This window comes from Salmo trutta, chromosome 16, assembly GCF_901001165.1.
Source record: "Salmo trutta chromosome 16, fSalTru1.1, whole genome shotgun sequence".
In the NCBI taxonomy this organism is placed as follows: Eukaryota; Metazoa; Chordata; class Actinopteri; order Salmoniformes; family Salmonidae; genus Salmo; species Salmo trutta.
Window position 1 is genome coordinate 34,890,703 of NC_042972.1, and position 21,776 is coordinate 34,912,478.

The 21,776-nt window shown below is 43.3% G+C and overlaps 1 protein-coding gene across 3 annotated transcripts in view; it reads left to right on the forward strand.

Moving 5' to 3' along the window:
• Positions 1-21,776, forward strand: part of LOC115150650 (kelch domain-containing protein 8A) — a 77,379-nt gene that overhangs the window by 27,043 nt on the left and 28,560 nt on the right. For all 3 annotated transcript variants that reach the window (XM_029694150.1, XM_029694141.1, XM_029694143.1), the window contains one exon: positions 13,101-13,237. The gene's annotated coding sequence lies outside the window, so the exon portion shown is untranslated. The remainder of the gene's footprint in view (positions 1-13,100; positions 13,238-21,776) is intronic.

Consider the following 21,776-nt stretch of genomic DNA (forward strand, 5'->3'; position numbering starts at 1 on the left):
AGGGCACAGCGACAGATTTTTTACCTTGTCGGCTCTGGGATTCAAATCAGCAACCTTCGGTTACTGGCACAATGCTCTAACCTCGAGGCTACCTGTCAACTGTTTTACACTGGTAACTCTGAACTGTGTGTGCGTCCTTTTAGATGAGAAACTCCTTTTGACTAGTTATCTGGAACTCATCAGAGGTGTGATGGGGAAGTTTTAAGATAAGGAACTTTTTTAAAAGCTCTTTGAGTTCGTTTTTCCCTCTCTTTCCTCTGTGTGTTGAGTTTCCTGCCAAGCTGCATTGAGACGGAGCCTTAGAAAGACAGAGCTCTTTAATGAGCGTATCGATCAGCTGTTCTCACACCCCTATTTCCAGAGAGAGAAAAGCTTTAGAAAGCTTTACACTCACAACGTGGGCTTTTTCCAAAGGACCACAGGGAACTCTGCTTTGTGCCTGTAAAATTCAATGTACCTTTTCACAGATGGGTAGAACTGCAGCAGGTGTTTAGTATATACACACACACACACACACACGCACGCACGCACGCACGCACACACACACACACACACACACACACACACACACATACACACACACACACACACACACACACACACAGACAGACACAGACAGACACACACACACAGTACAAGTCAAAAGTTTGGACACACCTACTCATTCAAGGGTTTTTCTTTATTGACAATTTTTTTACATTGTAGAATAATAGTGAAGACATCAAAACTATGAAATAACACACATGGAAACATGTATTAACCAAAAAAGTGTTAAACAAATATAAATATATTTTTGATTTTAGATTCCTCAAAGTAGCCAACCATTGCCTTGATGACAGCTTTGTACACTCTTGGCATTCTTTCAACCAGCTTCATGAGGTAGACACCTGGAATGCATTTCAATGAACAGGTTATACAGAAGATAGCCCTATTTGGTAAAAGACCAAGTCCATATTATGGCAAGAACAGCTCAAATAAGCAAAGAGAAAAGACAGTCCAACATTCATTTAAGACATGAAGGTCAGTCAATCCTGAAAATTTCAAGAGCTTTGGGAAAGTTTATTCAAGTGCAGCTGCAAAAACCATCAAGTGCTATGATGAAACTGACAGTACCCCATAATGTCAAAGTGTAATTATGTTTTTCTAAATTTTTACAAATGAATTTAAAATGAAAAGCTGAAATGTCTTGACTAAATAAGTATTCAACCCCTTTCTTATGGCAAGCCTAAATACGTTCAGGAGTAAAATGTGCTTAAAAAGTCCCATAATAAATTGGTATGGGTATGCTTGTAATCGTTACGGACTGGGGAGTTTTTCAGGAATAAAAGTACATGGAATGGAACTAAGCACAGGCAAAATCCTAGAGGAAAACCTGGTTCAGTGTGCTTTCCAACAGTCACTGAGAGATGAATTCACCTTTCAGCAGGATAATAACCTTAAACTCAAGGCCAAATCTTAACTGGAGTTGCTTACCAAGACAGTGATTGTTCCTTTTGACTTAAATCTACTTGAACATCTATGGCAAGACCTGAAAATGGTTGTCTAGCAGTGATCAACAACCAATTTGACAGATCTTGACGAATTTTGAAAAGAATAATAGACAAATATTACACAATCCAGGTGTGGAAAGCTCTTAGAGACTTACCCAGAAAGACACACAGTTGTAAATGCTGCCAAAGGTGCTTCTACAAAGTATTAACTCAGCGGTGTGAATACTGATGTAAATGAGCTATTTCTGTATTTAATTTTCAATACATTTGTAAAACTTTAAAAAACATGTTTCACTTTGTCATGATAGGGGATTGTGTGTTGATGGGTGAGGGAAATAATCTATTTAATCCATTTTGAATTCAGGCTGCAACACAACAAAATGTGGAATAAGTCAAGGGGTAGGAATACTCTCTGAATGCACTGTATACACACAAAAGGAAAATGGAAATTGCTAGCGCCAATGAATGTGTGTCTGTATATTTATACAGTATGTAATGTATATGCGTGTGTGCGTGTGTGTGCGAGCAGGCTCAGGGAGGTGTAACCCAGCCCTGTGTGAACCTCTGTGTTCTCTCTGACTGAGATAGGGCTCAGTCTCGCTCCAGTTCTCTCTCTCTGCATCGCATTACCTCTCCACCCCCACCCAGAAAACAGCACAGAGAGAGAGGGTGAGGGAGAAGGAGACAGAGGGAGGAAACAAAGAACAAACGAGAGGGCTGTTGAAAATGGGTTGGGCTGCAATGCCCTGTGTATAGGCTTACAGCATCTGATGTGAACACAGAAAGGGAAGAGGGAGACGGGAGAGAGAGAAGGATGAAGAGAGATGGGAGGGAGAGATTGATGAAGAGAGAGAGGAGGGAGAGAGAAGGACGAAGAGAGGAGGGAGAGAAGGATGAAGAGAGAGAGGAGGGAGAGAGAAAGATGAAGAGAGAGAGGAGGGAGATAAGGCTAGAGAGAGGGGAGGGAGAGAGACGAGAGGGGAAAGGGGGAGAGAAGAAGCAAGAGAGAGGGGATAAGAGAGGAGAGAGAGGGAGAGAGAAGAGAGAGTGGAGATAAACGGAGGAAGAGAGGAGAGTGTAAAAAGGAAAATGACACAGAGAAAGATATGATAGATATATAAGAAAGCGAGAGAAAGGGAATCAATGTCCATGACTATGATTACTCCGTCAGGTTGTGTTAGTGAGAAAAGCTCTCCAGCGTCGCTCTGCATCTGTGTGTGTGTGTCACCCAGATGGTTCATTCCTGCAGATTTTTAATGAGGAAGAAATTGCCTCGCTCGTTGCCTGCGCCTCTGTAATTTCTGACGCGCTGAAAGAGAAAGAAAGCACTTGTGTAGCAAGCAGAGTAATATTGCCTCTCTGGCGTGATGCGAATGTGAAATGTTTACTGTTTATTTCTAAATATAGACACTATGTTCCTGTAGGAATAGCCAAGTGATGATCATTGATTTGCAATGAATTTAGCAAACTCTATTTCTAATTTATAATGATGATTTACCTTATTGTTTTCTCTCCACTTTTACATCAGGATAGACGTAGACTACAAACAGACCAGAGAGGAATCGAGAGAGGGGACTTCTATAACTCTCTTCCATAACTCTCGAGTTTGAGCTGTCCTGATCAGGCTATTGATCTACTGCTGAGGGATATGCACACACACATCTCTCTGTATATTTGGCAGTCTGTCAAAGCTGAGATTGAGCTCTGATCTGAACCAGGGTCTGAATAGAGAAGAAGAATGAGAAAAAGCAGTGCTGCGGATAGCAAAGCCCAGATTGGTGAACGGGCGCCATGACTCCATACCAGACCTGTTACTAATGGAGCAGTGACCTCTCCTGGTTGAGCTATGTACTGCAACTCTATCTGCTTACTGTGGAAACATAATTGTTTAATTTTTTCTTTCATTTAACCTTTATTTAACTAGGCAAGTCAGTTAAGAACAAATTGTTATTTACAATGACGGCCTACCAAAAGGCAAAAGGCCTCCTGCAGGGACGGGGAAGGGGATTAAAAATACAAAATACAATATAAATATAGGACAAAAAATACATCACAACAAGAGAGACACCACAACACTACATAAAGAGAGATTTCATTCAATCAAAGCAAACACGGCTATCAAACAGACACAGGTGAAGTTGTATTGATGAAATATATAGCAAGACAATGCTGTACAGGTAGTCGGAAGTTTACATACACTTAGGTTGGAGTCATTAACACTCGTTTTTCAACCAGTCCACAAATTTCTTGTTAACAAACTATAGTTTTGGCAAGTCGGTTAGGACATCTACTTTGTGCATGACACAAGTCATTTTTCCAACAATTGTTTACAGATTATTTCACTTATAATTCACTGTATCACAATTCCAGTGGGTCAGAAGTTTACATACACTAAGTTGACTGTGCCTTTAAACAGCTTGGAAAATTATGTCATGGCTTTAGAAGATTCTGATAGGTTAATTGACATCATGGGAAGATCAAAAGAAATCAGCCAAGACCTCAGAAAAAAAATTGTACTCCAAGTCTGGTTCATCCTTGGGAGCAATTTCCAAACGCCTGAAGGTACCACTTTCATCTGTACAAACAATAGTATGCAAGTATAAACACCATGGGACCACGCAGCCATAACACCGCTCAGGAAGGAGACGCATTCTGTCTCCTAGAGATGAACGTACTTTGGTGCGAAAAGTGCAAATCAATCACAGAACAACAGCAAAGGACCTTGTGAAGATGCTGGAGGAAACAGGTACAAAAGTATCTATATCCACAGTAAAACGAGTCATATATCGACATAACCTGAAAGGCCGCTCATCAAGAAGCCACTGCTCCAAAACCGCCATAAAAAAGCCAGACTACGGTTTGCAAATGCACATGGGGTAAAGATTGTACTTTTTGGAGAAATATCCTCTGGTCTGATGAAACAAAAATAGAACTGTTTGGCCATAATGACGATCATTATGTTTGGAGGAAAAAGGGGGACGCTTGCAGGCCTAAGAACACCTTCCCACGGGGGGCCAGCACAGAAAAAAATGTATGAAATTGTATGAAATGTATGCATTCACTACTGTAAGTCGCTCTGGATAAGAGCGTCTGCTAAATGACTAAAATGTAAATGTAAACACCGTCCCAACCATGAAGCATGGGTGTGGCAGCATCATGTTGTGGGGGTGCTTTGCTGCAGGAGGGACTGGTGCACTTCACAAAATAGATGACATCATGAGGAAGGAAAATTATGTGGATATATTGAAGCAACATCTCAAGACATCAGTCAGGAAGTTAAAGTTTGGTCAAAAATGGGTCTTCCAAATGGACAATGACCCCAAGCATACTTCCAAAGTTGTGGCAAAATGGCTTAAGGACAACAATGTCAAGGTATTGGAGTGGCCATCACAAAGCCCTGACCTCAACCCTTTAGAACATTTGTGGGCGAACAAGGAGGCCTACAACCTGACTCAGTTGCACCAGCTCTGTCAGGAGGAATGGGCCAAAATTCACCCAACTTATTGTGGGAAGCTTGTGGAAGGCTACCCGAAACATTTGACCCAAGTTAAACAATTTAAAGGCAATGCTATCAAATACTAATTGAGTGTATGTAAACTTCTGACCCACTGGGAATGTGATGAAAGAAATAAAAGCTGAAATTAATCATTCTCTCTTCTATTATTCTGACATTTCACATTCTTAAACTAAATTGGTGATCCTAACTGACCTAAAACAGGGAAATTTGACTAGGATTAAATGTCAGGAATTGTGAAAAACTGAGTTTAAATGTATTTGGCAAAGGTGTATGTAAACTTCTGACTTCAACTGTATAGTGATAAGAATACTTGTCCACTGATTCTGTCTAGCCGGGCTGTGAGTAACCAATCACTGTGCAGCTCTCAGATGTCTTTCTAGATGCAGCCTACTGAGCTGTGAGGCTCTTTGAGTGGCTCGTATCAAAGCCTCTCAGTTTCCCATCCCTACATAGTTTTACATGGCTATCTCTCTGCAAAGATCCATTCTCTCTCAAACTACTGGGGAATGACACCAGAGTGAATGGTGGATGTTTTATGGTTTTTCTATGCATCGACAGGACAGAACAGCAGAGTCTGGTGTGTGTCTCTTTATTAACAACAGCTGGTGCGGAATCTGTAATATTAAGGAAGTTTCGAGGTTCTGCTCACCTGACTTAAAATACCTCATGATAATTTGTAGACCATACTATTTACCAAGAAAGTTTTCATCTGTTTCATGGCTGTCTATTTACCACCACAAACCGATGCTAGCACTAAGACCACACTTAACAAGCTGTATAGGGCCTTAAGCAAACAAGAAAATACTCATCCAGAGGCCGCACTCCTAGTGGCTGGTTCTTTTAATGCAGGAAAGCTGAAATAGTTTTACCTCATTTCTACCCGCATGTCACCTGTGCTACTAGAACAGGGGTGTCAAACTCATTCCACGGACAGCCGAGTGTCTGCAGGTTTTGGATTTTTCCTTTCAATTAAGAACTAGACCAGGATTTCCCAAACTGGGGGCCCACCCTAGGTGCACATTTTGGTTTTTGCCCTTGCACTCAAAACTGATTTAAATAACCAAGTTTGGGAAACCCTGACCTAGACAACCAGGTGAGGGGTTCCTTACTAATTAGTGACCTAGATTCATGAATTAAGTACAAGGGTAGAGTGAAAACCTGCAGACACTCAGCCCTCCACAGAAAGAGGTGGAGACGTGAACTAGAGGATTACATTTCTAGATCACCTTTACTCCACATACAGAGATGCATTCAAAGCTCTCCCCTGCCCTCCATTTGGCAAATCAGACCATAACTCTATCCCCCTGATTCCTGCTTACGAGCTAAAATTTAAACAGGAAGTACCAGTGACGCGCTCAATACGGAAGGGGTCCGATGAAGTGGATGCTAAGTTGTTCCGATTCATCCAATGGCATTGAGGTGTTTGCCACATCAGTCACCAGCTTCATTAATAAGTGTGTTGACATTGTCCCAACAGTGACCATACGTACAGTGCCTTGCAAAAGTATTCACCCCCTAAGAGTTTTTCCTATTTTGTTGCATTACAACCTGTAATTTAAATTGATTTGTATTTGGATTTCATGCAATGGACATACACAAAATAGTCCAAATTGGTGAAGTGAAATTTAAAAAAGTACTTGTTTAAAAAAAAAGAAAAAAAAATTTAACGGAAAACTGGTGCGTGCATATGTATTCACCCCCCTTTGCTATGAAGCCCCTAAATAAGATCTGGTGCAACCAATTACCTTCAGAAGCCACATAATTTGTTAAATAAAGTCCACCTGTGTGCAGTCTAAGTGTCACATGATCTGTCACATGATCTCAGTATATATACAGTCGTGGCCAAATGTTTTGAGAATGACACAAATATTAATTTCCACAAAGTTTGCTGCTTCAGTGTCTTTAGATATTTTTGTCAGATGTTACTATGGAATACTGTATAATTACAAGCATTTCATAAGTGTCAAAGGCTTTTATTGACAATTACATGAAGTTGATGCAAAGAGTCAATATTTGCAGTGTTGACCCTTCTTTTTCCAAGACCTCTGCAATCCGCCCTGGCATGCTGTCAATTAACCTCTGGGCCATATCCTGACTGATGGCAGCCCATTGTTGCATAATCAATGCGTGGAGTTTGTCAGAATTTGTGGGTTTTTGTTTGTCCACCCGCCTCTTGAGGATTGACCACAAATTCTCAATAGGATTAAGGTCTGGGGAGTTTCCTGGCCATGGACCCAAAATATCAATGTTTTGTTTCCTGAGCCACTTAGTTATCACTTTTTCCTTATAGAAAGGTCCTCCATCATGTTGGAAAAGGCCTTGTTCGTCACCAAATTGCTCCTGGATGGTTGGGAGAAGTTGCCCTCGGAGGATGTGTTGGTACCATTCTTTATTCATGGCTGTGTTCTTAGGCAAAATTGTGAGTGAGCCCACTCCCTTGGCTGAGAAGCAACCCCACACATGAATGGTCTCAGGATGCTTTACTGTTGGCATGACACAGGACTGATGGTAGCGCTCAACTTGTCTTCTCCGGACAAGCTTTTGTCCGGATGCCCCAAACAATCGGAAAGGGGATTCATCAGAGAAAATGACTTTACCCCAGTCCTCAGCAGTCCAATCCCTGTACCTTATGCAGAATATCAGTCTGTCCCTGATGTTTTTCCTGGAGAGAAGTGGCTTCTTTACTGCCCTTCTTGACACCAGGCCATCCTCCAAAAGTCTTCGCCTCACTGTGCGTGCAGATGCACTCACACCTGCCTGCTGCCATTCTTGAGCAAGCTCTGTACTGGTGGTGCCCCGATCCCGCAGCTGAATCAACTTTAGGAGACGGTCCTGGCGCTTGCTGGACTTTCTTGGGCGCCCTGAAGCCTTCTTCACAACAATTGAACCGCTCTCCTTGAAGTTCTTGATGATCCGATAAATGATTGATTTAGGTGCAATCTTACTGGCAGCAATATCCTTGCCTGTGAAGCCCTTTTTGTGCAAAGCAATGATGACGGCACGTATTTCCTTGTCCATGGTTGACAGAGGAAGAACAATGACTCGAAGCACCACCCTCCTTTTGAAGCTTCCAGTCTGTTATTTGAACTCAATCAGCATGACAGAGGGATCTCCAGCCTTGTCCTCGTCAACACTCACACCTGTGTTAACAAGAGAATCACTGACATGATGTCAGCTGGTCCTTTTGTGGCAGGGCTGAAAGGCAGTGGAAATGTTTTTGGGGGATTCGGTTCATTTGCATGGCAAAGAGGGACTTTGCAATTAATTGCAATTCATCTGATCACTCTTTATAACATTCTGGAGTATATGCAAATTGCCATCATACAAACTGAGGCAGCAGACTTTGTGAAAATTAATCGGCACCACCAAGCAAGCGGCATCATGAAGACCAAGGAGCTCTCCAAACAGGTCAGGGCCAAAGTTGTGGAGTACAGATCAGGGTTGGGTTCTAAAAAATATCAGAAACTTTGAACATCCAACGGAGCACCATTAAATCCATTATTAAAAAATGGAAAGAATATGGCACCACAACAAACCTTCCAAGAGAGGGCCGCACACCAAAACTCACGGACCAGGCAAGGAGGGCATTAATCAGAGAGGCAACAAAGAGACCAAAGATAACCCTGAAGAAGCTGCAAAGCTCCACAGCAGAGATTGGGGTATCTGTCCATAGGACCACTTTAAGCCCTACACTCCACAGAACTGGGCTTTATGGAAGAGTGTCCAGAAAAAAGCCATTGCTTAAAGAAAAAAATAAGCTAACATGTTTGGTGTTTGCCAAAAGGCATGTGGGAGACTCCCCAAACATATGGAAGAAGGTACTCTGGTCAGATGAGACTAAAATTGAGCTTTTTGGCCATCAAGGAAAATGCTATGCCTGGCACAAACCCAACACCTCTCATCACCCCGAGAACACCATCCCCACAGTGAAGCATGGTGGTGGCAGCATCATGCTGTGGGGATGTTTTTCATCAGCAGGGGCTGGGAAACTGATCAGAATTGAAGGAATGATGGATGTTGCTAAATACAGGGAAATTCTTGAGGGAAACCTGTTTCAGTCTCCCAGAGATTTGAGACTGGGACGGAGGTTCACCTTCCAGCAGGACAATGACCCTAAGCATACTGCTAAAGCAACACTCGAGTGGTTTAAGGGGAAACATTTAAATGTCTTGGAATGGCCTAATCAAAGCCCAGACCTCAATCCAATAGAGAATCCGTGGTATGACTTAAAAATTGCTGTACACTAGCGGAACCCATCCAACTTGAAGGAGCTGGTGCAGTTATGCCTTGAAGAATGGGCAAAACTCCCAGTGGCTAGATGTGCCAAACTTATAGAGACATACCCCAAGAGACTTGCAGCTGTAATTGCTGCAAAATGTGGCTCTACAAAGTATTGACTTTGGAAGGGTGTGGGGGTGAATAGATATGCATGCTCAAGTTTTTTGCATCTTCAAAGTGGTAGGCATGTGGTGTAAATCAAATTATACAAACTCCCCAATTTTAATTCCAGGTTGTAAGGCAACAAAATAGGAAAAATGCCAAGGAAAATGCCAAGAAAAATGCCAATACTTTCGCAAGCCACTGTACACATCCCAACCAGCAGTTGTGTAAATTACTAGAATAAAAATACTTCAAATTACTACTTAAGTCGTTTTTTGGGGTGTCTGTACTTTACTTTTTATTTTTTTGACAACTTTTACTTCACTAAAGAAAATAATGTATTTTTACTCCATACATTTTCCCTGACACCTAAAAGTACTCGTTACATTTTGAATGCTTAGCAGGACAGAAAAATTGTCAAAGTCACACACTTATCAAGAGAACACGTCCCTACTGCCTCTGATCTGGCGGACTCACTAAACACAAATGCATCATTTGTAAATGATGTCTGAGTGTTGGAGTGTGCCCCTGGCTATCTGTAGATTTGGTGCCATCTGCTTTGTGTAACATAAGGAATTTTTAATTATTTATACGTTTACATTTACTTTTGATACATAAGTATATATGGATTACCAGGACAAGTACTCAGAGCATGTGCTGACCAGCTAGCAAGTGTCTTCACTGACATTTTCAACCTCTCTCTGACCCAGTCTGTTACAAGCAAATCACCATAGTCCTTGTGCCTAAGAACGCCAAGGTAACCTGTCTAAATGACTACTGCCCCGTAGTACTCATATCTGTAGCCATGTAATGTTTTGAAAGGCTGGTCATGGCTCACATCATCACCATCATCCCAGAAACCCTGAACTCACTCATATTCGCATACCGCCCCAACAGATCCACAGATGACGGCATCTCTTTTGCACTCTACACTGCCTTTTCCCACCTGGACAAAAGGAACACCTATGTGAGAATGCTGTTAGTTCACTACAGCTCAGCGATCAACATCATAGTGCCCTCCAAGCTTATCACTAAGCTAAGGACCCTGGGACTGAACACCTCCCTCTGCAACTAGATCCTGGACGTCCTGATGGGCCGCCTCCAGGTGGTGAGGGTTGGCTCTAACACATCCGCCACGCTGACCCTCAACACAGGGGCCCCTCAGGGGTGTGTGCTTAATCCCCTACTCCACTCCCTGTTCATGCACAACTGCGTGGTCGCGCACGACTCCAACACCATCATTAAGTTTGCCGATGACATGACGGTGGTAGGCCTGATCACAGACGACGATGAGACAGCCTATAGGCAGGAGGTCAGAGACCTGGCAGTGTGGTGCCAGGACAACAAGCTCTCACTCAACATGGGCAAGACAAAGGAGCGTATCGTGGACTACAGGAAACAGAGTGCCAAGTACGCCCCCATTCACATTGAAGGGGCTGTACATCACTAAGGAGGTATCATGGTCCAAACACACCAACATAGTCCTGAAGAGGGCACGACACCGCCTCTTCCCCCTCAGGAGGCTGAAAAGATTTGGCATGGGCCCTCAGATCGTCAAAGACTTCTACAGCTGCACCATTGAGAGCCTCTTAACTGGCTGCATCACCCCTCGGTACGGCAACTGCTTGGCATCCGACCGCACGGCGCTACAGAGGGTAGTGCGTATGGCCCAGTACATCACTAGGGCCAAACTCCCTGCCATCCAGGACCTCTATACTAGGCGGTGTCAGAGGAAGGCCCTAAAAATGGTCCAAAAAAAGTCTGTGACCAAAAGGCTCCTGAACAGCTTCTACCCCCAACATAAGACTGCTGAACAGTTAATCAAATGGCTATCCAGACAATTTACATTGACATACTTAATTATTTGTTATCTTAATGGTTTTGCACTGACTCCCTTGTTCTGGCTCTATGCACACTCATAAGACTCTACCCACACATACTACACTGACACTCCAACACTCCAACACTCACACACATGCACACACACACACACACACACAAAACACACATGCATATTGATGCCACATTCACACACTCACACATAGACACACGTTCACACTTCACATACGCTGCTGCTACTCTGTTTATTATATATATTGATTGACTAGTCACTTTTACCCCTACCCACATGTATATTGAACAAAAATATTAATGCAACATGCAACAATTTCTAAGATTTTACTCAGTTACAGTTCATATAAGGAAATAAATGCATTATCTATGGATTTCACATGACTGGGCAGGGGTGCAGCCATGGGTGGGCCTGGGAGGGCATAGGCCCACCCACTGGGTGGCCAGGCCCAGCCAATCAGAATTTGTTTTTCCCCACAAAAGAGCTTTATTACAGACAGAAATACTCCTCAGTTTTCTCAGCTGTCCGGCTGGCTGGTCTCAGACGATCCCGCAGTTGAAGAAGCCTGATGTGGAGGTCCTGGACTTGTGGTCTGCGGTTGTGAGGCCGGTTGGACGTACTGCCAAATTCTCTAAAACACTGTTGGAGGAAGCTTATGGTAGAGAAATGAACATTCAGTTATCTGGCAACAGCTCCGGTGGACATTCCTGGAGTCAGCATGCTAATTGCACGCTCCCTCAAAACTTGAGACATCTGTGGCATTGTGTTGTGTGACAAACCTGCACATTTTAGAGAGGCCTTTAATTGTCCCCTCATGCTGTTTCATCAGCTTCTTGATATGCCACACCTGTCAGGTGTGTGAGAAATGCTTACTAAAAGGGATATAAACACATTTGTGCATAACATTTGAGAGAAATGAGCTTTTTGTGCATATGGAAAATTTCTGGGATCTTTTATTTCACCTCATGAAACATGGGACCAACACTGAACATGTTGGGTTTATATTTCTGTTCAGTATACATACTGTATTACCTGAATTATCTCAACTACCTCGTACCCCTGCACAAAGCCTCTTTGTTTTTGCTTGGTAGGCCTACACTGTGTTAAAACGCTCGGAATAATTCCCTTCTGTTATGTTACTGTTATATGTTCTGTTTCTCATTGGGAATGTTTGGTTTTTCCTTCTGGCTTTCATCCCTTTTCTGTGGAACACTATGTGCTCTCTATTCTTCAGCTCGCTGTTCTGTTTGTTCAGATAACGAGCGCAGCCACTCACATCCTCCCTACAGAGACACACTGAAGGATTTTATTCTGAGACTACTACGTGTGTCCCAGTTTTAGCAAAATGGCCTATTTGTGTACAGCAATCTCTCACTGCAACACCTCGCCCCGAGGCTTGGGTTATTTTAAACAGTGTGTGTGTAGGTCCCCAGTGTATTATTATCAGTACACACGTGTGTGTGTGTGTGTGTGTGTGTGTGTGTGTGTGTGTGTGTGTGTGTGTGTGTATGTGTATGTGTGTGTTGCTTTGGGAGGCCAACTCTCGCTCCACTCATCTGTCAGCTCTGTGGGGTTGCTATGGGAACTATAGAAGGGCACGCAGAAGTAATGAGCATCCCATAATTGTTTAAGGTGACCTTGAAGATTCCATTAAGGTTGCATATCTGTGTATGTGTACATGTGCGTGTATGTGCACGTGTGCTACGTATGTGTGTGCAGATGTGTGTATAAAGTTAATTTAATTCAGTTGAAGTAAATTAATACTTAGTGGATACCCTGCAAATAGTTTCATGATGCACCACAGCCCTAGTCTTTCCCCTACCTGTCACTTCTCCATTCTTTCTCTCCATCTCTCTCCTAGCTAGCTGTCTCCTGTCACCAGTCCAGGGAGCTTCCACCTGCCACTGTCTGTCTGCCATCATCATCTGAATGCCCTCTCCCCTGGGACTGAGAAACCGCTGCCTGTGGAGGACTGGAGTGGCAGCCAACAGATACAGGGTAGCATATAATCTCCCTCACACTCACCAGCTCCGTCATTGCCATAATGGACAGATTTTCATCATCACCATAACAACCAGTTGTGTAGTGTGTGGCATTCTAAACTGGGTGGTTCGAGCCCTGAATGCTGATTGGCTGAAAGCTGTGGTATATCAGACCGTATACCACGGGTATGACAAAACATTTGCTTTTACTGTTCTAATTACGTTAATAACTAGTTTACTCCGCGTTGCGTCGTGCCTAAGAACAGCCCTTAGCTGTGGTATATTGGCCATATACTGTACCACACCACCTCACGCCGTATTGCTTAATTATAGTGTAGCATTATAGTGTGTAAGTGTATAAATGTAAAAAAGCTCTTGGCAAGTGGTCTAGACCTCAATTCCCTCTCAATGGTTAGTTACATTATCCTTGATTGCTGTTGGTGTAGAAAACTCTTCATTATACTATTTCACCCATTCTGTAGAATATACTGAGCTGGGCTGCATAACTCTCCCTCTACAGTGTCTGCTCATTTTCATTCTGGCATTTTAAATCAAGGACTGTTTTAATACCTGTCTCACCAGGTGTGTGAACACATTAACTGATCAGTTAACACGTTCCAGGAAGAAATTAAAACCTGCAGGACTCTCCAGGACCATTATTGATTGCTCCGAGTTCTCCTCACCTTTCTCTCATTTGTCTGAATAATTGGCTCTGATCCACCATAGTAGTAGCTGCATCGGAATGTAAATTCATAACCTGCACATGGGAGAAACAACATGAAAAACTTTAAAGCAGAACAGAGATTTCACTGCTACATTATAATTACAGTACCTTGACATTTATCTCCAATGTTCATTAGTGTAAGAATCACTGGCCGATGTATTCTATATTATTCATAACTCTAAAGCTTGTGTTGAAAAGGCTGGCACATGCTATCATTCCAGCCTTCCCCTTCAAGCTTTTGCTACTTATGTATGTCTTCATTTCTAGATATTTCCCCTGTGGCGGAGTAGCGATATCTTAGACGGAGTCGCTGTCCACTTTCATGTGGTGCTGAACTTCAGAATTCTGGTTCTGTCACTGTTCGCTTCAATGGTGCTGAATTTCTGCTCTGCTTCCTATTACAAAGTACACCATCGAACCTTCAAGCCTTTCTTACCGACACCAATGGGGTAGAAAAACTCATAATTATCAGCTCCCATTCAGTCAGCCCATAATATCCACACTTCCTCATGACACATTAATAACTTATCGCCTGTTGAAACCTGGGATTCCTACTTTACTCGTAACATTACTGTCCTTTACTTTCATTGAAATATCCTCAAACTTTGTTGCGCTCCTCAGAATTAAAGACCAAGCTATTCTTCTCTCTACCCCCTTCATATCTCCATGAACCTAGGCCAAACAATTCTTCTCTCTACCCCCTTCATATCTCCATGAACCTAGGCCAAACAATTCTTCTCTCTACCCCCTTCATATCTCCATGAACCTAGGCCAAACAATTCTTCTCTCTACCCCCTTCATATCTCCATGAACCTTCAAAAGATTCCTTTGAAAAACAACTCCCCCCCTTAAAGAACAAATTACCATACAAAAGCCTGGTACTACCCCAGACTTCACTACACTGCATCTCATCACAAGCTTGGGATTGTCATCGATTGAAGCCAAGCCTTTCTGATTCCACTCTGTTCAGCTCGATGATCAAAGTGGATCAGGGCAGACAGTTAGTGAGAAGCCCCCAGATGTAGAGCCCTGCCTGGGGCACACTCGGTTCTGTGCATGGGTAATGTGTTCTCTGGTTCTCTACTCTACAGTGTGTGTGTGTGTGTGTGTGTGTGTGTGTGTGTGTGTGTGTGTGTGTGTGTGTGTGTGTGTGTGTGTGTGTGTGTGTGTGTGTGTGTGTGTGTGTGTGTGTGTGTGTGTGTGTGTGTGAAGAGCCTTCTATGCCATCAAAAGGAACATAAAATGATCAACCAATCAATCAAATGTATTTATAAAGCCTTTTTTACATCAGCAGATGTCACAAAGTTCTATACAGAAACCCAGCCTAAAACCCCAAACAGCAAGCAATGCAGATGTAGAAGCATGGTGGCTAGGAAAAACTCCCTAGAAAGGCAGGCATGTAGGAAGTAACCTAGAGGAACCAGACTCTGAGGGGTGGCCAGTCCTCTTCTGGCTGTGCCAGGTGGAGAATAGAAGAGTACATGGCCATTAAGGCCAGATTGTTCTTCAAAATGTTCAAACGTTCATATATGACCAGCAGGGTCAAATAATAATCACAGTGGTTGTAGAGGGTGCAACAGGTCAGTAACTCAGGAGTAAATGTCAGTTGGCTTTTCATAGCCAAGCATTCAGAGGTCGAGACAGCAGGTACGGTAGAGAGAGAGTCGAAAACAGGTCAGGGTTCCATAAGCGCAGGCATAACAGATTAAACTGGAGCAGCAGGACAACCAGGTGGAATGGGAGCAGCCAGGAGTCATTAACCAGGAAGTCCTGAGGCATGATTCTTGGGCTCAGGTCCTCCGGGAGGGGAGGGAGAGAGGGAGAGAGAGAGAATTAGAGGGAGCATACTTAAATACATAACAGACAGACACTAGCCCCCCGGTACATAGACTATAGTAGCATAGATACTGGAGGCTGAGACAGGGGTGGGACAGGGGACACTGTGGCCCCGTAAGATAATACCACCGGACAGGGTCAACCAGGAAGGATATAACCTCACCCACTTTGCCAAAGCACAGCCCCCACACCACTAGTCTTCAGTAAAGACTTAAAGGTCGAGGCCTAGTCTACGTCTCTCACATGGATAGGCAGACCATTCCATAAAAATTGAGCTCTATAGGAGAAAGCCCTGCCTCCACCTGTTTGCTTAGAAATTCTAGGGACAATTAGGAGGCCTGCGTCTTGTGACCGTAGCGTACGTGTAGGTACGTACAGCAAGACCAAATCGGAGAGATAGGTAGGAGCAAGCCCATGTAATGCTTTGTAGGTTAGCAGTAAAACCATGAAATCAGCCCTAGCCTTAACAGGAAGCCAGTGTAGGGAGGCTAGCAATGGAGTAATGTGATAAACAAAAATTAGGTTCTAGTCAAATCTCTAGCAGCCGTGTTTAGCACTAACTGAAGTTTACTTTGTGCTTTATCCGAGTAGCCGGAGAGTAGAGCATTGCAGTAGTCTAGTCTAGAAATGACAAAAGCATGGATTAGCTTTTCTGCATCATTTTTGGACAAAAAGTTTCAGATTTTTGCAATGTTACGAAGATGGAAAAAAGCTGTCCTGGAAATGTTCTTGATATGTTCTTCAAAAGAGAGATCAGGGTCCACGAGATCAGTAACGCCGAAGTCCTTAACAGCTTTATTTGAGATGACTGTACAACCATCAAGATTCATTGTCAGATCCAACAGCAGATCTCTTTGTTTCTTGGGACCTAGACATAGCATCTCTGTTTTGTCTGAGTTTAAAAGTAAAACATTTGCAGCAATCCACTTCCTTATGTCGAAATGTACAGCTGTGTGTCGTCCACATAGCAGTGAAAGTTGACATTGTGTTTCCGAATGACATAACCAAGAGGTAGAATATATAGTGAAAACATTAGTGGTCCTAAAACCGAACATTGAGGAACGCCGAAACTTACAATTGATTTGTCAGAGGACAAATCATCCACAGAGACGAACTGATATCTTTCCGACAGATAAGATCTAAACCAGGCAAGAACTTGTCCGTGTAGACCAATTTGAGTTTTCTAATCTCTCCAAAAGAATGTGGTGGTCGATGGTGTCAAAAGCAGCACTCAGGTCTAGGAGCAGAAGGACAGATGCAGAGCCTTGGTCTGAAGCCATTAAAAGGTAATTTACCACTTTCACGAGTACAGTCTCAGTGCTATGATGGGGTCTAAAACCAGACTGAAGCATTTCGTATACATTATTTGTCTTCAGGAAGGCAGTGTTTTGCTGCGCAACAGATTTTTCTAAACATTTTTAGATGAATGGGAGATTTGATATAGGCTGATAGTTTTTTACATTTTCCCGGGACCTCTCTAGGGTAGGTGGGACGAAATCGTCGCACCTACTCAACAGCCAGTGGAATCCCGTGGCGCGTTATTCAAATACCTTAGAAATGCTATTACTTCAATTTCTCAAACATATGACTATTTTACAGCCATTTTAAAGACAAGACTCTCGTTAATCTAACCACACTGTCCGATTTCAAAAAGGCTTTACAACGAAAGCAAAACATTAGATTATGTCAGCAGAGTACCCAGCCAGAAATAATCAGACACCCATTTTTCAAGCTAGCATGTAATGTCACATAAACCCAAACCACAGCTAAATGCAGCACTAACCTTTGATGATCTTCATCAGATGACAATCCTAGGACATTATGTTATACAATACATGCATGTTTTGTTCAATCAAGTTCATATTTATATCAAAAAGCAGCTTTTTACATTAGCATGTGACGTTCAGATCTAGCATATCCACCGCAAACTTCCGGGGAATTTACTAAACGTTCACAAAAAACATAACAATTATTTAAAGAATTATAGATACAGAACTCCTTTATGCAATCGCTCTGTCCGATTTTAAAATAGCTTTTCGGTGAAAGCACATTTTGCAATATTCTGAGTAGATAGCCCAGCCATCACGGGCTAGCTATTTAGACACCCACCAAGTTTAGCCCTCACCAAAGTCAGATTTACTATAAGAAAAATTGGATTACCTTTGCTGTTCTTCGTCAGAATGCACTCCCAGGACTTCTACTTCAATAACAAATGTTGGTTTGGTTCAAAATAATCCATAGTTATGTTCAAATATCCTCTGTTTTGTTCGTGCATTCAAGACACTATCCGAAGGGTGACGCGCCCGACGTGTTTCGTGATAAAAAAAATCTAAATATTCCATTACCGTACTTCGAAGCATGTCAACCGCTGTTTAAAATCAATTTTTATGCTATTTTTCTCATAAAAAAGCGATAATATTCCGACCGGGAAACCCTGTTTACGTTCAAAGACAGAGAAAATAAAAACATGGTGTCGCCTCGTGCACGCACCTCAGTCTCATTGTCCTCTGATCGACCACCATCCAAATGCGCTAATGTTTTTCAGCCAGGGCCTGCAAAGACATCATTCAGCGGTTTGCTGCCTTCTGAGAGCCTATGGGAGCCGTAGGAAGTGTCACGTTACAGCAGAGATCCTCAGTTTTCAATAAAGAGAGTGTAGAAGCCCAATAAATGGTCAGAGACGGCACTTCCTGTAAGGAATCTTCTCAGGTTTTTGCCTGCCATATGAGTTCTGTTATACTCACAGACACCATTCAAACAGTTTTAGAAACTTTAGGGTGTTTTCTATCCAAATACAATAATTATATGCATATTCTAGTTTCTGGGCAGTAGTAATAACCAGATTAAATCGGGTACGTTTTTTATCCGGCCGTGCAAATACTGCCCCCTATCCCCAACAGGTTAAGGTTTGGGTTTTTCAAGAGAGGCTTTATTACTGCCACTTTTAGTGAGTTTGGTACACATCCGGTGGATAGGGAGCCATTTATTGTGTTCAACATAGGAGGGTCAAGCACAGGAAGTAGCTTTTTCAGTAGTTTAGTTGGAATAGGCTCCAGTATGCAGCTTGAGGGTTTAGAGGCCATGACTATTTTCATGAATGTGTCAAGAGATACAGGATTAAAAAACTTGAGTGTCTCCATTGATCCTAGGTCCTGGCAGTTCTGTGCAGACTCAGGACAACGGAGCTTTAGAGAGATACGCAGGTTCAAAGAGGAGTCCGTATTTTGCTTTCTAATGATCATCATCGAAGAAGTTCATGAATTAATCACTGCTGAAGTGAAAGCCATCCTCTCTTGTTGAATGCTGCTTTTAAGTTAGCTTTGCAACAGTATCAAAAATAAATGTTGGATTGTTCTTATTATCCTGAATTAGGATCATTGAGCAGCAGTGAGGGCTCTTCGATATTGCACGGTACTATCTTTCCAAGCTAGTCGTAAGACATCCAGTTTGGTGGAGCGCCATTTCCGTTCCAATTTTCTGGACGCTTCCTTCAGGGCTAGGGCATTTTCTGTATACCAGGGAGCAAATTTCTTGTGAAAAACGTTTTTTGTTTTTAAGGGTGAGACTGCATCTAGGGTATTACGCAAGGTTAAATTTAGATCCTCAGTTAGGTGGTTAACCGGTTTTTGTACTCCGATGTCCTTGGGTAGGTGGATGGAATCTGGAAGGGCATCTAGGAATCTTTGGGTTGTCTGAGAATTTATATCACGGCTTTTGATGATCCTTGGTTGGGGTCTGATCAGATTATTTGTTGTGATTGCAAACATAATAAGATGGTGGTCTGATAGTCCAGGATAATGAGGAAAAACATTTACATCCACAATATTTATTCAATGGGACAAAACTAGATCCAGGGTATGACTGCGGCAATGAGTAGGTCTGGAGACATGTTGGACAAAACCCGCTGAGTCAATGATGGCTCCGAAAGCCTTTTGGAGTGGGTCTGTGGACTTTTCCATGTGAATACTAAAGTCACCAAAGATTAGAATATTATCTGCCATGACTACAAGGTACATTAGCAATTCAGAGAACTCAGTGAGGAACGCTGTATATGACCCAGGAGACCTGTAAACAGTAGCTATAAAAAGTGATTGAGTAGGCTGCATAGATTTCATGACTAGATGTCCAAAAGATGAAAACGCAGTCTTTTTCTTTGTAAATTGAAATTTGTTAGCAACACCTCCGCCTTTGCGGGATGCACGGGGATATGGTCACTAGTGTATCCAGGAGGAGAGGCCTCAATTAACACAGCAAATTTATCAGGCTTGAGGCATGTTTCAGTCAGGCCAATCACATCAAGATTATGATCAGTGATTAGTTCATTGACTATGTGTCACATGGAATGACGCTGGAGAGACAAAGCAGGTACGTGGAGTAAAACATTTAATAAACAACAGATATGGACCGAGACAGGAAGAGTGTCAGCAAACAGGTAACAAAAACAAAATACAATTAATGCATCAGCAGGGAACAGAGCAGGGAACTGACAAATATAGGGGAGGAAATAAACAGATGAGTGAGTGAGTCCAGGTGAGTCCAATATCTGTCACGTCCTGACCAATATAAGTTGTTATTTTCTATGGTAGAGTGGTCAGGGCGTGACAGGGGGTGTTTTTGTGTTTGTTCTATGTTTTCTATTTCTATGTTGTCGTTCTAGTTTGTCTATTTCTAGGTTGGGGTTTATTGGGTTGACCTTCAATTGGAGGCAGCTGGTCCTCGTTGCCTCTGATTGGAGGTCATATTTAGTAGTGGTGTTTCTGCATGTTGTTTGTGGGTTATTATTTCTTGAGTAGTATGTTGTCTCTCTATGTCACAGTTTGTTGTTTTGTGTTTTCTAATAGTTAAGTGTATTGCATTAAGTTTCACGGTTAATAAATATGTGGAACTACGAAAACGCTACATCTTCGTCCGCTCCTTCGAACAGCCGTAACAATATCTCTGATGTGTGTGACGTGGGAAGGCAGGTGTGAGTAATTGATGACAGAAGTGCATGACGCAGGGCAGCCCGGCACCCTCAAGTGCCAGGGGAGGGAAGAGCGGGAGCAGACGTGACAGTACCCCCCACTCTTGGGGCGCCACCTGCGTCCCACCTGGGCGAACCAGCCGAGACATGGGTGCTGGGCAAGCCGATTGGGGCATGGGAGCCCAACAAACCGTCAGGAGCGTGAGAGCCTGGCGAGCCGGCTGAGGCATGGGAGCCTAACATCCGGCTGAGGCAAGACGCTTGTCGATCCCGCAGCAGAGAGGGAGCCCGATGATCCGGTGGAGAGTGACGTAGGATGGGAAGCCGCCGAGCCAACCGAGGCAAGGAAACCTCTCAAGCCAGCCAGGGCGTGGAAGCTCGACGGGCTGGCTTAGGCACCCCCGGTTACATCGGTGGTGGAATCCACCCCGATGTCAGCAACAAAACAAAAAACAAACAAAAAACTCCTGGACCGGCTGGGCGAACAAGAACTGACAATCCGGCTGAGGCCCGACGTGGGCGCCATCCGAGCCAACCGGGGCAAGCGGATGCACAGATGCACTCGAGCCAGCTAGGGCGTGAAAGCCCGACGAGGTGGCTAGGCACCCCTGGTTCCATCGGTGGCGACCCAGAGCCGATGCCACTATACCAACCGGAACGCCAGTTCTCCCTGATGCTTCCTGTGTTGGCTGATGCATTCTGTCACATGGAATGACGCTGGAGAGACGAAGCAGGTACGGGGAGTAAAACATTTAATATGTAACGGACATGGAACGAGACAGTAACAGTGTCAGCAAACAGGTAACACAGACAAAAAACAATTAATGCATCAGCAGGGAACAGAGCAGGGAACTGACAAATATAGGGGAGGAAATAAACAGATGAGTGAGTGAGTCCAGGTGAGTCCAATATCGTTGATGCGCGTGACGAGGGAAGGCAGGTGTGCGTAATTGATGACAGGAGTGCGTGATGCAAGGCAGCCTGGCGTTTGAGCGGGAGCAGACGTGACACTATGACTGCCTTGGAAGTAAG